A 15,055-nucleotide genomic window follows, 5' to 3' on the forward strand; every position below is an offset into this window, starting at 1 on the left:
GTGTGGGCCCGCAGCACGTCTCCGTGATTCAGTCCCAATCCGCCGGCGTCTGCGCCCCTCCTGCTGGTCTCGGTGCTTCTTCAGGACCCTGGTTGTGGGGCTTCTGTGCAGCCAGATTTCAGGAGGCTGAGAGTGATGGTGGTTCTGTGTTTAGTTGTAATTTTGATGTGGTTGCAGGAGGCGGCGGGTGGAGCTGTTACCTACGCGCCATCTTGTTTTCCTACATGACACCGTAAGTTTTAAATCACTGTGTGAGTAGCATGATGAAATATCGCTCCTTCCCACTCCGACCCGCTTGATACAAGAATGGTCTCTGTCCAGCGTATCCGTGCTGTGCACGGCCCCCCATCGGGAGCTGTCTCCTCTGTCACATCGACTGTGGAGGTTCGCAGTGCTTGTGTCTGAGTCACCCTTATTCTACTTAATAATGGCCCCAAAGTGCAAGAGTTGTGATGCTGGCAATTCAGATATGGCAAAGAGAAGCCATAAAGTGCTTCCTTTAAGTGACACGGTGTGTATGTAGGAAAAAACATAGTGTACGTAAGGTTTGGGACTCCCCGTGCTCTCAGGTGTCCTCTGGGGGCCTCAGAACGGATCCTCCACGGAGAAGGGGGCCTACAGCACTGCTCCGCAATTGGGATAATATGCAGCTAGAAAGTCAGTAACGGAAAGGAAGCTCTTTGTGTACTATGCAGGGTAATTTCCAGGGTACATTGTTTTTTGTTTGTTTGTTTTGTTTTTTTAATTTCCGACACGTTTACTGCACTTTTTATTCTTTAAAGTTGTAACACAATATCATAAACATATCTTTGTTAGGGGGGGAAAAGCCACTTAAAAAAAAATCATGATGGGGACCCAGATTCTTTGACAATGGAACATAATATATAAAATCCTAAAGATACTGCGAACTTTAAATCATGAGTAAATTCTATAACCTTTCTCCCTTTAAATATGGCTCTCTCCTTTGATGACGCTAACCATTACAGAGGCCAGGAAAGTGAAGATCTGAGAAAAGGTTGTGTTAGTTATTAATGTTATAGTTGAAGAAGGCCAGTCAAGAGTAATCACACTTTTACTGCCATAGAGGAATCTAAACCTCACCAACATATGTCAGCTCAACCACTGTTCTTTCTTTCATTCTATAGTGAATGTACCACTTTCCAGAACTGGTGATACAGTTTACCACTTAATGCAGAGCTAATATCTGCCTGCCTGATATTTTCTCAGCCTAAGCTGGGAAGCCAGCTTCCCAAAGAGCAAGTCCCACTCTAATGAGAGACAGCGGTACCGAGCAAGCTGTGTATCTGACGGGTCGCTTGGCTGTCCGCAGCCCTTCTGCAAATGTGCATTCTACACAGCTCCGATTGGGGGGAGGGACAACTTACAAAGTGTTTAGAAAAAGGTTTTTTGAAATAGCATATTTTTATGCAGGTCAAAAAATAGATTTTCATTAAATTTATTTTTATTATCATTATTATCTATTAGATATATTGCTAAGTGAAAAAAGCAAAGTGCGTAACGGTGAAAATAATGTATCATCTTTTGTGTTAGAAAGGGGGAAAAAAAGAATGTTTATATTCATTTTGCTTCAACTTGTGTAGATAAACACTGGAAAACCAAATAGTAAAGAAATAAACGAGGGCATGGGGAATAATCTAGACAGGGTCAGGGCAGGGAGGAAAACTCTTCAGCATATGACTTGTGATAGTATTTTGACTTTTGGACAATGGAAATGTACTTCCAAACAAAAGAAAACAAAATAAGCAAAACTTTTAAAAGATTCCTCTTTCTGTTGTTCACAGATTTTTCTAAGCATGTTATACTTTTTGATAATCTTGTTTATGAACTCAAGGCATTTAGCAAGGAGGGAGCAAGGGCAGAAAATGCAACAGTCTCCTATAGAAGAAAACTTCAAGCCAGCATATCAGAGAAAGTTAGATCCAGAAGATCATAAAATGACAAAATGGCATAATTTTCTAGCTAGAAGGATCTAAATGACACTTAATCATTTTTATAAATTAAGAAAACTGAAGCCCAGAATGTTAAGTGACTTTCCACAGTCACTGAGACACACAGAAGTCAGGACTAGAATTCCTGGTTAACAATCTTAATATTTTTTCCTTTATATCTTGATACCTTCTATTGATTAATGATACCCCTCTAATGAGGTTTAAATAACATGTGCAGAGTGCTTTAAGCATTTTCACAGGCATTAACTACTTTGATTATCTAATTATATTATCATGATAAGGTAGTATAGTATAATAGTTTAGGTCATGCTCCAGGGTTAGACTTTGAATCCCTGCCTCATCACTTGTTGTATGATCTTGAACAAATTACTTAACTTCTCAAGCCTCAGTTTCCTCATCTGTAGATTGGGAATATAACAGTACTCACCTCAGAGGGTTGATGTGAAGAGTAAATGAGGGAATGCACATTTAGGACTTAGCTGGGGACCTAAAATGTGCTCCCTAGATGTTGTTATTACTGCTTTTATTTTATAGACAAAAAGTGAGGTTTAGGGAAACGGATGAGTATCTTTCCCAAGGTCACACACTTACAAGTAAGTGGTAGATCAAGAATTTAATCTCGGTTTTCTCACTTTAAAATTTCATACTCTTTTCATCCCTATGTAGGCTCAATGCACTTGGTTTTCCTCTAACTCATTATAGTAGCTTTTCTACTTTGACTTGCAACTCAGTCAGTATGAATCCTTTTACAGAAAATAATAATAATAGTCTGATATATTTGGATGGGAGAAAAAAATCTCTTGTATTCAATCAGATTTTATTTTGCTGTCATTACAAAATCTAACAGATTATAAATAAATATTAATTATTTTGTGTGTTAGCATAATATTCCTTGAAATTTAATTGGTCATTAGAAAGGTTTTCAGTACATAAACAAATTTCATCCAGATAAGATTAAATATATAATAAAGGTTATAATTATGTAAAACTATTCATATATAAATGATATAATAATATATTTTATTTTGTATACTTTACTATATATCATTTATATATAATTATATAATATATAATTTATATATTATACATAAGTATGTAATAATTATATAAATTATACACAGAAATAGTATATTAAATTATTTATTATATACTATTTTTGTATAATTGTCATATACAATGTATATTTTATATATACATTTACATATTTACAAATTCATCTTAAAATGGTTGTGCAGCAATTCAATAAAATATCTTTGAATTATAAAAATGTGAAGAAAAAAATGTGAACTGATGTAATGGAGATACTGTCATTTTAATAAACCTATATTTAAAAGCTTTTCCTTCTGGACTTTGCAAAGCCTTCTCAGTAAACCCGTTGCAAAGCATTCTCTGGCTCGGCCTGTGTGTGTGTACTGTATTGTGCAAACATGAAAACTCAGTTTCCTGTGTATGTGTAAATAGCCTGATCATCAGGCCATTTTCAGTCAATAGTCACATCCAGTGCAACTTGGCATAGAAGCCTTGGGATGTGATTTGTAAGTATGATCTGTAAAACAACTGGGATGATTTCAGATATATACCTGTATAAATAGATATTTTTAACTGAAAAGTACTTTAAGAAAAGATAAATCTGTAAATAAACTGATTTATAAATTAACTTTTTTTTGAGATATAATTGACATTATGTGAGTTTCAGGTATACAACATGAAATGTAGAAATAATGATTCTATATATATTGTATATATTATGAAATGATCTAGTGATTCTATATATATTGTATATATTATGAAATGACCACAATAACTCTAGTTCACAGCCATTACTACAAAAATTTTTATATGCCTGTGTATATGCTATACTCATATATACATATATAAATATATTTGTATATATGTATAAAACAACTGCGGTATCCCATCAACAAGTAAATAGATAACAAAATTATGTATACCCATACAATAGAATATAAGTCAGCAGTTTAAAAAAACGAATGATCTGCTGATAAACACAAAAAAGATGAATCTCAAGAGAAAGAGGCGGACACAAAAGATTGCTTATTGTTTGACTCCGTGATGTTAAGTCTAGTATCGGCAAAATCAACAGTGGTAGAAATCTGATCAGTGGTTGCCTAGGGTTGGGGATGAGGGAACACTGACAGTAGGAAACATTAGGGAACTTTCTGTAGTAATGGAAATATTCTATATACTGATTGTACTGGTGGTTCCTAAGGTATGAGGACTTGCCAGAGCTTTCGTATCATAATTTGTGCCCCAACATTTGGATTTTTGCAGTTTGAATTCTGAGGCTGCTTACACAGCACAGTTCTGCTCCTTGGACTTGGTAACTGCCTGCAGAACAAACAGTCTTTCTGTGCTGTTTGATTTCTGTTGATAAATAACCCAAAAGCCTTTGTTCTACACTCCTCAATTATAACTAGGACATTGACAAATGCCTAATCATATGTTACCCATTGTTCTGGTACAACAACCCCACTTGCTGACTACTGAGAAAGCCTAGATTTGAATTTTCCAAATGCCCCCACCAATTGGAAGTGATGTAAGTGTGTGGTCTCATCTCCCCTAGCAACCCATCTCTTCAATCATTCCTCACACTTTTGCCTTTAAAGACCTTAACTCTATTCCCCCATTTTGGAACCTGTCTTTGGTTCATACTAAGGGCTACACTTCTGATTTGCCAATCATATATGAATAAAATTCTTTTAACTTCTTCTGGAATTTTTGCTAACAGATGTATACATTTGTCAAAACTCATAGAAAAGTACACTTAAAATGTAAGCACTTTATTGTATGTAAATTATGCCTCCATGAAGTTGATTTAAAAACCTATTCCCCCTGGAACTGAGAGATGATGGTGGAGTAGGTGGATCTTTCTCGCACCTCCTCCCAGAATCTAACCCAAATTAAAACTAAATTGGGAAATAGTCACCCTGAATTACTAGCTGAAGACGGGACTTTTAAACAAGGAAGGGCAGAAACCACCTGGAGACTGGTGGGAAGGGCAGGGACTCAGGAGGCACTGGCAGGAGCTGTGGGCCAAGGGTGAGTGAGGACGGCTCCCCCAGAGAGGAGCGAGGCCTGCACCCAGCTGGGACAGCCAGAGCCTGGGACAGCCAGAGCCTGGGACAACCGCCCACACAGCAACCAGCAGCCGGCTTCTGTCACCCAGGGAGCTGAGCCTCCCCGAGATAATGCCACTTTTTTTAAAGTGTTGGCATACAAGATTTTTGCTCCCAGCAGCTCACCCTTGGTATTGGTGGAGGGAGGGCGGTGTGGACAGGACTCTCCTGCAGAGCGACACGGGTGGAAGGAGTTGGGGAGAGGTACAGGGCAGGGCAGCTGTGGGGATACCTGTGCCCAATCATCCCCCCCCCCCCGTGTCACGGGCCATTTTTCTCCATAGGCACAAGCCCCTCCCAACAGCAGAAGCCTAGGGGAAAGCAAATATCTTGTCCTCTGGGATACAGCTGGCCCAAACCTAAGGAAACCTTGGGGATCCAGCACACCCCACCCTGCATCTGGAGGAGGAGGCAGCAGTCTCAGGGAGGGCAGGGCCATGCCCCATTCCTGGATCCTGGCTGGCGCCTCCTTATCACGGGACAGCTGATAGAAATCCTGGCTCCCAGCCGACCCCACCAGCCTGCCTAAGAGGGGCTCTTCCCTGACCAGGTCAGGGACATGTTCCCTGAAGTCTGAGACTTTGCTGACCCACCTTAGGGCCCTGTGCTGCGAAAAAGCCAGCCTAGGATGGCAGCTTGGCCCCCTCCCCTAGGCAGCCAAACCTAGTGGATGTAGCCACAAGTTGTGGGTCACTTGAAGATTCAAACAGGGGGCTGAGAGCCAGATGTGGACAGCTTCTGACAGTGGTTAGCACAAAAGTACCTCCCCGGAGGCCCCAAATCAGCAAACAAAACAGCCTCAGACAACATGAGAGCAGGATCTAAAGGGCAATCCTAGTAGGCACTAAAATCTACCAAGACCAACTTCACTTGGTTGGGTTTTTTTATTGCTTTGGTATTATTGTTATTATTTTTCTCTTTTCTCTCTTGTTTCTTTCATATCTCTTTGAAAAGATAAACAAGATTGGTGAACCTTTAGCCAGACTCATCAAGAAACAAAGAGAGAGGACCCAAAAAAATAAAATCAAAAATGAAAGAGGAGAAGTAACAATCGACACCACAGAAATACAAATTCCTGGAAACATACAATCTTCCAAACCTCAATCAGGAGGAATCAGAAAAACTAAATAGGCCAATAACAGCTAATGAAATTGATGCAGAAATAAAAAACTCCCAGCAAACAAAGGTCCTAGTTTGAATTCACAGGTGAGTTTTACCAAATATTCAAAGAAGAATTAACACCTATCCTCCTCAAACTGTTACAAAAAATTCAAGTGAAGGAAAGACCTCCAAGCTCTTTGTATTAGGCCAGCATTATCCTAATTCCAAAACCAGAGGAAGACATGACTAAGAAAGAAAATTACAGGCCAATATCCCTGATGAATATAGGTGCTAAAATCCTCAACAAAATATTATCAAGCTGAATTCAGCAATACATTAAAAAGGTCTTACACCATGATCAAGTGGGATTTATTCTGGAGATGCAAATTTGGTACAATATGCACAAAACAATAAACATATACACCATATAAGCAAAATAAAAGATAAAAATCACATGATCATATCAATAGATGCAGAAAAAGCACTAGATAAAATCCAGCACCCATTCATGATAAAACTTCTCATCAAAGTGGGAAGAGAGGAATCATACCTCAACATAATAAAGGCCAAATATGACAAACCCACAGCCAACATCATACTCAATGAGCAAAAATTAAAAACATTCCCAGACCAGGAACAAGATGAGGATGGCTGTTTTCACCACTATTGTTCAACATAGTAATGGAAGTCCTAGGCACAGTGATCAGACAAGAGGAAGGAATAAAATGCATCTAATTTGGAAAGGAGGAAGTAAAACTCTCATTATTCACAGATGACATGATACTGTACATAACAAAACCTAAAGACTCCACTGAAAAACTACTACATTCAATAAATGAATTCAGGAAAGTTGCAGGATACAAAATTAACATCCAGAAGTCAATGGCATTTTTATACACCAATAATGAACTCAGAGAGAGAGACTACATCAATCCCATTTACCATTGCAACAAAAAAAAATAAGACACCTAAGAATAAATTTAACCAAGGAGGTAAAAGACTTGTACTTGGAAAACTATAGGACATTGAAAAAAGAAATAGAGGAAGATATAAACAAGTGGAAGCATATACTGTGTTCATGAACTAGAAGAACTAACATCATTAAAATGTCCATACTACCCAAAGCAATCTACAGACTTAATGCAATCCCTATTAAAATACCAATGGCATATTTGACAGAGCTAGAACAAATATCCCAAAAATTTATATGGAACTAAAAAAGACCCCAAATAGCCTCAGCAATCTTGAGAAAGAAGAACAAAGTTGGAGGGATAACATTACTGGATATCAAACTATACGATAAAGCCATTGTAATTAAAACAGCCTGGTACTTGCACAAGAACAGGCATATAGATTAATGAAACAGAACAGAGAACCCAGAAATCAACCCAAGTAATTAAGCTGAATTAATATTTGATAAAGGAGGCAAGAACATAGAATGGAGTAAAGACAGTCTCTTCAATAAATGATGTTGGGAAAATTGGACAAGTACATGCAGAAAAATGAAACTAGACCAACTTACACCATACACAAGAATAAACTCAAAATGGATAAAAGACTTAAATGTAAGTTGTGAAACCATAAAAATCTTAGAAGAAAACATAGGCAGTAAAATCTCAAACATCTCATGTAGCAGAATTTTTGCTGATACATCTCCTAGAGCAAGAGAAACAAAGAGAAAAACAAATGGGACTATACAAAATAAAAATCTGCACAGCAGAAAAAACCATCCACAAAATGAAAAGGGAGCCCACTGTATGGGAGAACATATTTGCCAATGATACATTGGATAAGAGGTTAATTTTCAAAATATATAAGGAACTTATACAACTTAACAAAAGGAAGACAACCAATCCAATTTAAAAATGGGCAAAGGACCTGAATAGACACTTCTCCAAACAGGACATGCAGATGGCCAAGAGACAATTGAAAAAATGCTCAAAGTCACTAATCATCAGAGAGATGCAAATTGAAACTACAATGAGGTATCACTTCACCCCTGTCAGAATGGCTACCATGAATAAACCAACAAACGACATGTGCTGACAAGGGTGTGGAGAAAGGGGAGCCCTAGTACACTGCTGCTGGGAATGCAGACTGGTGCAACCACTATGGAAAACAGTATGGAGTTTCCTCAAAAAATTAAAAATGGAGCTGCCATTTGACCCAGTGATCCCACTTCTAGAAATATATCCTAAGAATCCTGAAACACTAATCAGAAAAAATATATGCACCCCTATGTTCAGAGCAGCGCAATTTACAATAGCTAAGATCTGGAAGCAGCCCAAGTGCCCATCAGTAGATGAGTGGATAAAAAAAGCTGTGGGACATCTACACCATGGAGTACTACGTGGGTATAAAAAAGGATCTCTTATCCTTTGGGACAGCATGGATGGACTTGGAGATTATTATGCTAAGCGAAATAAGCCAGTGAGAAAGACAAATATCATATGATGTCACTTATATTGGAACATAATGAACAAAATAAATTGACAAAATAGGTACAGAGACGTGATGCATGAACAGACTGACAGATCTCAGAGAGTAAGGGGTGGGTGGGAAGAGATTAACCAAAGAATGTACATGATATATGCATAACCAAAGAACAGAGACAGAAGTGTGGTGAAGGCCGGGGGGTGGGGGGAGGGGGGGGGTGGGGCAGGGGCCAAGTGGAGGAGAGTAAAGTGGGGAAAATGGGGGACATCTGTAATACTGTCAAAAATAAAAATTTTTTAAAAAACCACAACATATCCTTCTTAAGTACAGCATTGGGAATATAGTCATAATATTATAATAACTATGTATGGTGTCAGATGGGTATTAGACTTATTGGAGTGATCACTTCATAAGTTATGCAAATGTCTAATCACTATTTGCACACCTAAAACTAATATAATATTGTATGTGAATGCAACTGAAAAAAATTATTTTAAAGGAATCTGAAAGCATCTCAAAATGAAACAGAAAGGGGATTTTCTTTTATAGATTGGATGAGGCAGAGGCAAGCAGAGATAAGCAGAATTTGTGGAGAAGCTAGACAAGCAGGGGAATGGCCTGTGGGTCAAAACAGAAAAGTGCCCATTGAACCTGAGAAGTGGGGCACCTTCCACAATTTCTTTTGTGCTTCCTCAGGCTTGGGGGCAATCAGAGTCCAGGAGCCTATAGGAAAGAGAGAAGAAGCCTCACAAAAGTCTGGCTAACAAGCATTTTGTTCAATTAATCGTTTATCAAACAAAGAATGAGAATTTGGAGGGTCTTTGACCTTTTTATAGGCAAAGGTCCTATCTAAGTTACATGTCTGCAGTAAGCTGTTTTCCAGAACACAAAAGAGTAAGAGAATTGCTTAACTTTCACTTTTTACCAGGATTACAGGGCTCGGGTAAAATTCACTATCAGCTGGGACCATTTAAGGAACACTCTGACCCATATCCACTGAATTAAATGTCATGTCTGTCATAAAAGATCACAAATATAATTCACTTAATCTAAAGTCTATTGTGTCTCTGTAACCTAATTTCAGAGGATTTTTGTTCTTGCAAATTTATTTTTTTGGAACTCTGAAGTTCAACATCATTTTATCAAGTTTCAAAATAAATGCTACCCTCCAACTCCTCAAAAAGTCCAACAAAGCAAAACTATTGTGATTCTGATTTGAATTTATGTTAATATAATGGTTTGGGAGAGTTGATGCTTTCTTTAAAGTTAGCCTTTGTATCTAGGGAGTTGATGTGTCTCTATTTGATTGTCTTGTATTATATGCTGAAGTGATATTTTATAGTTTTCCTCTTTTAAGTCCATCATCTTTTTTTGTAAAATTTATTCATAGATATTTGTAGTATTTTTCTTGCCATTGTTGAGACTTATTTTTGCTAATCCTATCTGCTTACTGCTGCTAACATAGGAAAAAGGTACCTATTTTTGTATTGTGTATCCAAGTCCTTATCAACACTACCAATTCTGGTAGCTTCTTAGTGTAATATTATCAGATATAGATGTGATTATTTCTTCTCTAGGTTCACTGTAGTAGCTGTCCTAGACAACAGACATTAAGTTTATGTGGTTATTTAAATTTAAATTTCTTTAAGCTAAAAAAAGTGTTTTAATTCAGTTTCATAATCACCTAGCCTCATTTCAAGCGCTCAGTAGCTACATATGGCTAGTGGCTACTATATTGGGCAGTGTTAAATATAAAACATTTCCATCATTGTAGAAAGTTGTTTTGGATAATGCTGAGATAGAGCCTTCAAAATAATGTTGAGTTTGACATGTCCCCCTTTTCTTTCCTCAAGGGGTGCACCTTTGCTCTCACGCTTAAGTTCCAAAGGCCCTATTTTCACCCCTGTAATTTGTTTCCTGAGCCCACACAGCCCAGCCAGCTCACCTTTCTACCTCTGTGACTTTCTAAATAAACAACAAAATAACAGCAAAAAACACAAAATAATGTTGATGTTAATAGAGCACGCTTATCTTGTTGCCAACTTTAATAGAAATGATTTTTTAAATGACTTAAACATTTTACCATTTAGTATAAAGTTTTCTGGCAATTTTTGGAAAACGGTTTTTTCAATTTTACATAGTGTGTTACTATGGAAAAGTAACCTCACAGGGTGACCTGATCATAAATTCCTAACTGGACAGGTCATTGTGGGTTGTCACGCCCAGGCCCCTAACTTATGTAGTAAAAGGAGGCTTATCTTTGCCTTAAGCAAGTCCTGTCCATTGTTTCTACGGATCTAGATTAACACACCTTTGATATTCTCCCTTTCATACCCCTCCTTCTAATACCACCCAATCAGACTCCTCCTAATACCATCCTCAAGATAGCACCTGTCATTAGATCCTCTAGTGACCGCCCTCAAGAGTCTACCTGTCCTGTGATCCAATCCCCACCTTGCTTTCTCCCACTTTCTGGTAATCATCCTTATGCTCCTCCTTAATTTCAAATGCATAAAAGAAACTGCAAACTTATTTCCAGAAGCATTTATCTCAGTCTGTTGAGATCTTGTTTCCAGGTGCATCCTCTGTTTGGTTCAAATATATTTTTATAAATAGATTTGGACTTTCTTATGTTGACAGTAGTTTCCTTCCATTGTTATTCTGAGTTTTTATTATTAAAATAATGGTCACTGAATTGTATCATATACTTTTTCATGTTAATTAATAGCATTGTGAGGCTTTTCTAAAGTGTTGGTGTAATGAATTACTTTGATCAATTTGCAAATATTAAACCATACTAGCATTTCTGGAAAACAAAACAAAACAAACACATCCTCCAGCTACTGTTGTACTTCTCTGTCCCCATTTACAGAAAAAGCTCTGAGAGTTATGCACGCTGTCTCCCATCTCTCTCCTCCCATTCTCTCTTTAAACCATTCAAATCGGACTTTCACTTCATCACTTCACTGAAAACCCTTGAGTCATGATCATCGATGACTTCCTTGTGGCTAAGTGTTATGGTCGATTTTCAGTTCTCTCCTTACTCGATCCATCAGCAGCATTTTTTCATCGGTTCCTCTTTCCTTCTACAAGTGCTCCTTCCATTGTCTTCAAAGACACATTTCTTGGTTCTGCTTCTTCCCTGTCTCCTCATGTCCCCAACTCTAAATGCTGGAGTGCCCAGGGATTAGTCCTCAAACATTCCCTCTTTCTGCTTGGGGACCTCACGCAGACTCCTGACTTTAAAACATGCCTATAATCCTGTGTGCTGCTGAGCCATAAATTTACATCGCCAGCTCAGGCCTCTAGCGTGTGGGTGAAAACAGGAGTACACGAGTTCAGTGGCCGAAAGTAACCTCACAGGGTGAACCGATCAGAAATTCCTAACTGGTGAGGTCATGTTGGGTAGTCAAGCCCAGGCTAAAACTTCTTCAGTAAAAAGTTCTTAAGCAAGCCTAGGCCATTGTTCTTGTGCATCTTGATTAATACCTTTGAAATGCCAGAAGTATCCCCTTTTCCAGACTCCTCGAGTTAACTATCCTGTAATCCAATCATAGAGGCTGCCTGCTTTTCCCCATGTTCATATAATCTTCCTTACGTTCCCTCCTTAATTCCAACTGTGTTTTAAAAATTGAAAAACTGTCATTGTCCAGAGCAGTTGAGATTTTGCTTCCTGGCATGTCATCAGTTTGGCTCAAAGAAAAATCAACTCATTAAAATTCTCTACAGGCTTGGACGTTTCTTATGACAACAAACCTGCATTCCAAAACTGATTTTCCAACTACCGACTCAACATCTCCACTTGAATGTCCAATAGGCCTCTCAAATTAACATATGCTAAATGAAATTACTGATTTCTGAATCTTCCCCCATGAAAATAACTTCCTTTCCCCAAGGTCTTCTCTGTGTCAACTAATGGCAAGTCTATCTTCCGGCCAAAAATCTTGCGGTCTTCCTTGGAGCCTTCCTTTATCTCTCATCTCACACCCAGTCCATCCGTCAGCAAATCCTATCAGTTCTATCCTTAGATTAGATTAAAGTCAGACCATTTCTTGCCCTCCATCTTCTACTACCCTGAGAGAGCCCACCACCATTATTTCTTGCCTAGATTATTGCAGTAGCCCCTGTTGTTTTGCTGGGGCCCGAGGCAGGTCACCCCAAGGTATCTCATATTGATTATTCCGAATTAAAATCACTTGAGAAGCAGCAGGAGCCGGTGGAGCTCTCTAACTCGCCTCTGTCTCGAAATGAAGCAACTCTCCCTGTGATCGGTGCTCTGCCCACTCCTGAAGGACTGAGACAACCTTTTCACGAGCATTATGAAATCCAGAGTTGAAAAGGCCTGTATAAACAAACCTTGCAACTCTTTTACTAATTTACTAGGTAAGCCAAAACCCTGCTTAGATTCCTTTCTAATGAACACTAACTTTGTTTGTCCTGTCAATGTCTCACAGATGTATTGTGTCTCTGTCTAAAAAGTTTTAAAAGGTGACTGGTTTGATCATTTGTTTGAGCCTCATTTTAGGATCTGAGCATCATATTGTGATTTTCCAGTGCACACGTATTTTTTTTTTTTCTTCTGTTGTAGGGGAAAGACTCAGGCCCTACACTGGAGGAGGCAAAAGGATACTTTTATTTAACGCATGCGGTCCCAGAGGAGGCAGTCTCCAAATTCTGGGCCCGGAATAAAGGGCTTGGGTCAGCTTTATAGGGTCGTAGGTCAGGCCTGCTTCTGGTGGGAAAACAGTGGGTGGGGTTACAGAGGTTAGATAAAGTTACATATACATTCAGGCAGGTAATCTGATACCTGGAATGGGGAATCTTCCTAAAATGGCAGCGGTTCCTACCTCACTGTTACTCTAGTCTTGTGTCAATTTTATTATTTTATTATTAATCAAGCCTCAAGAACTAAAAGGGGAGAGGGGTGAGAGTCTCCCCCTCCCAATAGTTTCTCTGCTTCTGCATTTGCTCTCTCTTATAGTTTCTTCTAAACACAAACTTTATAAAAATTTAAATCAGATCATGTCATTTCTCTGCTCAAAATACTCAAATGGCTTCCCATCTCATTCAGCGCACAAGTAAAATCCTTAAAATGGTTATAAGACCCCACGTGATCTGCTGCCTTCTGCCTCTGTGATCTTCCCTCTCACCTATTCCTTTCCAGCCGCACTGGCCTTCTGCCTCAGGGCCTTTTCACTTGCTCTTCCTTCTGCCTAAAATGTCTCTCAACTTAAAAATAAAAGATCAAAGTGAGAGGCAACAAGTATTAATTTGAGATCCAAAATAATTACTATTCAGGAAGCACTGATTCAGGTAGAAACCCAAATACTGTTCCTATTAGGAGACAAAGGCAAGGGATATTTATGAGAAAGGGAAGGGGAACAATCACATCAATAGGGAAAGGCATTTCTATTGACGCAGCTAAACCAACATAGTGGTGCTAATTCTAAACAATGGTTTTAATTTTCAGTTAGGTGCTCATCAGTCCTATAGTCATAATATCTGCTGCCTTGTTATCCTTGAAGTTCTTTGAGACGCAACGTAACTTTAGGCCCAGTCTACAGATTATTTGTCCTGTTTAACATGCCAAAGGTTTGATTCATAAGATGTTCAAAGCAGTTCCTCTAAAATGGCATCTCCAACTCCATTTTTAAAGCGACTCCCTTTATGGCAGCTCCAGCTCTATTTTTAAACTGGATCCCTTTATATTATTTGTTCTATGCATTTCTCCCAGATGACCACATGCCTCAATGCCTCACTTTCTTTAGGTGTCTTTTCAAATGTCACTTTTTTAGTGAGGCCTTTGTAAATCATAAAATCATGAATGCCTATCCCCCAGCCCCCAGCTCCTTTTCCTTGCTTTACTGTTCTCTACAGCGTTTATTGTCATCTTACGTACTTTATATTTACTTAGTCTGTCCCCATATCCATCCTTCCCTTCCTCCTAGAAGATACAGATCTTCAGGAGGGTAGCAACTTTAGTATACTCCTAATAAGAATATATTATATACTCTTATTTAAATAAATCAGTGTTTTGCCCATAGTAGGCATTTAATAAATATTAGTTGAAAGAATTAATAAGCTGAAGATACCAAGTGTTAGAAATACGTGGATAACCTGGCAGACCAGATTTCCTTGAAATAATCAGGCAAAGGGACTGGAAGGCTACACAGGTTCACTTAGAACCTAAGACCCAGGTCAGTCCCTGGGATTCTCATAGAGGCAACAATTATCAATGGAAAGTCTTCCAGAAAGGCAAAGTTTGCATATTAAAAACAGTAATTGAGGAAGATTGAAAATGAATGGGAGGTTATAGCTCCCATAAGCCCTTACTAGCCAAATAATTAATTACTACTAAGGGACACCAGAGCTTCCCTTCAAGAAAAAAACGTGTCAAGGAGGTGTGATCAA

This window comes from Miniopterus natalensis, chromosome 11 (assembly GCF_054644295.1).
Source record: "Miniopterus natalensis isolate mMinNat1 chromosome 11, mMinNat1.hap1, whole genome shotgun sequence".
Taxonomy (NCBI): Eukaryota; Metazoa; Chordata; class Mammalia; order Chiroptera; family Miniopteridae; genus Miniopterus; species Miniopterus natalensis.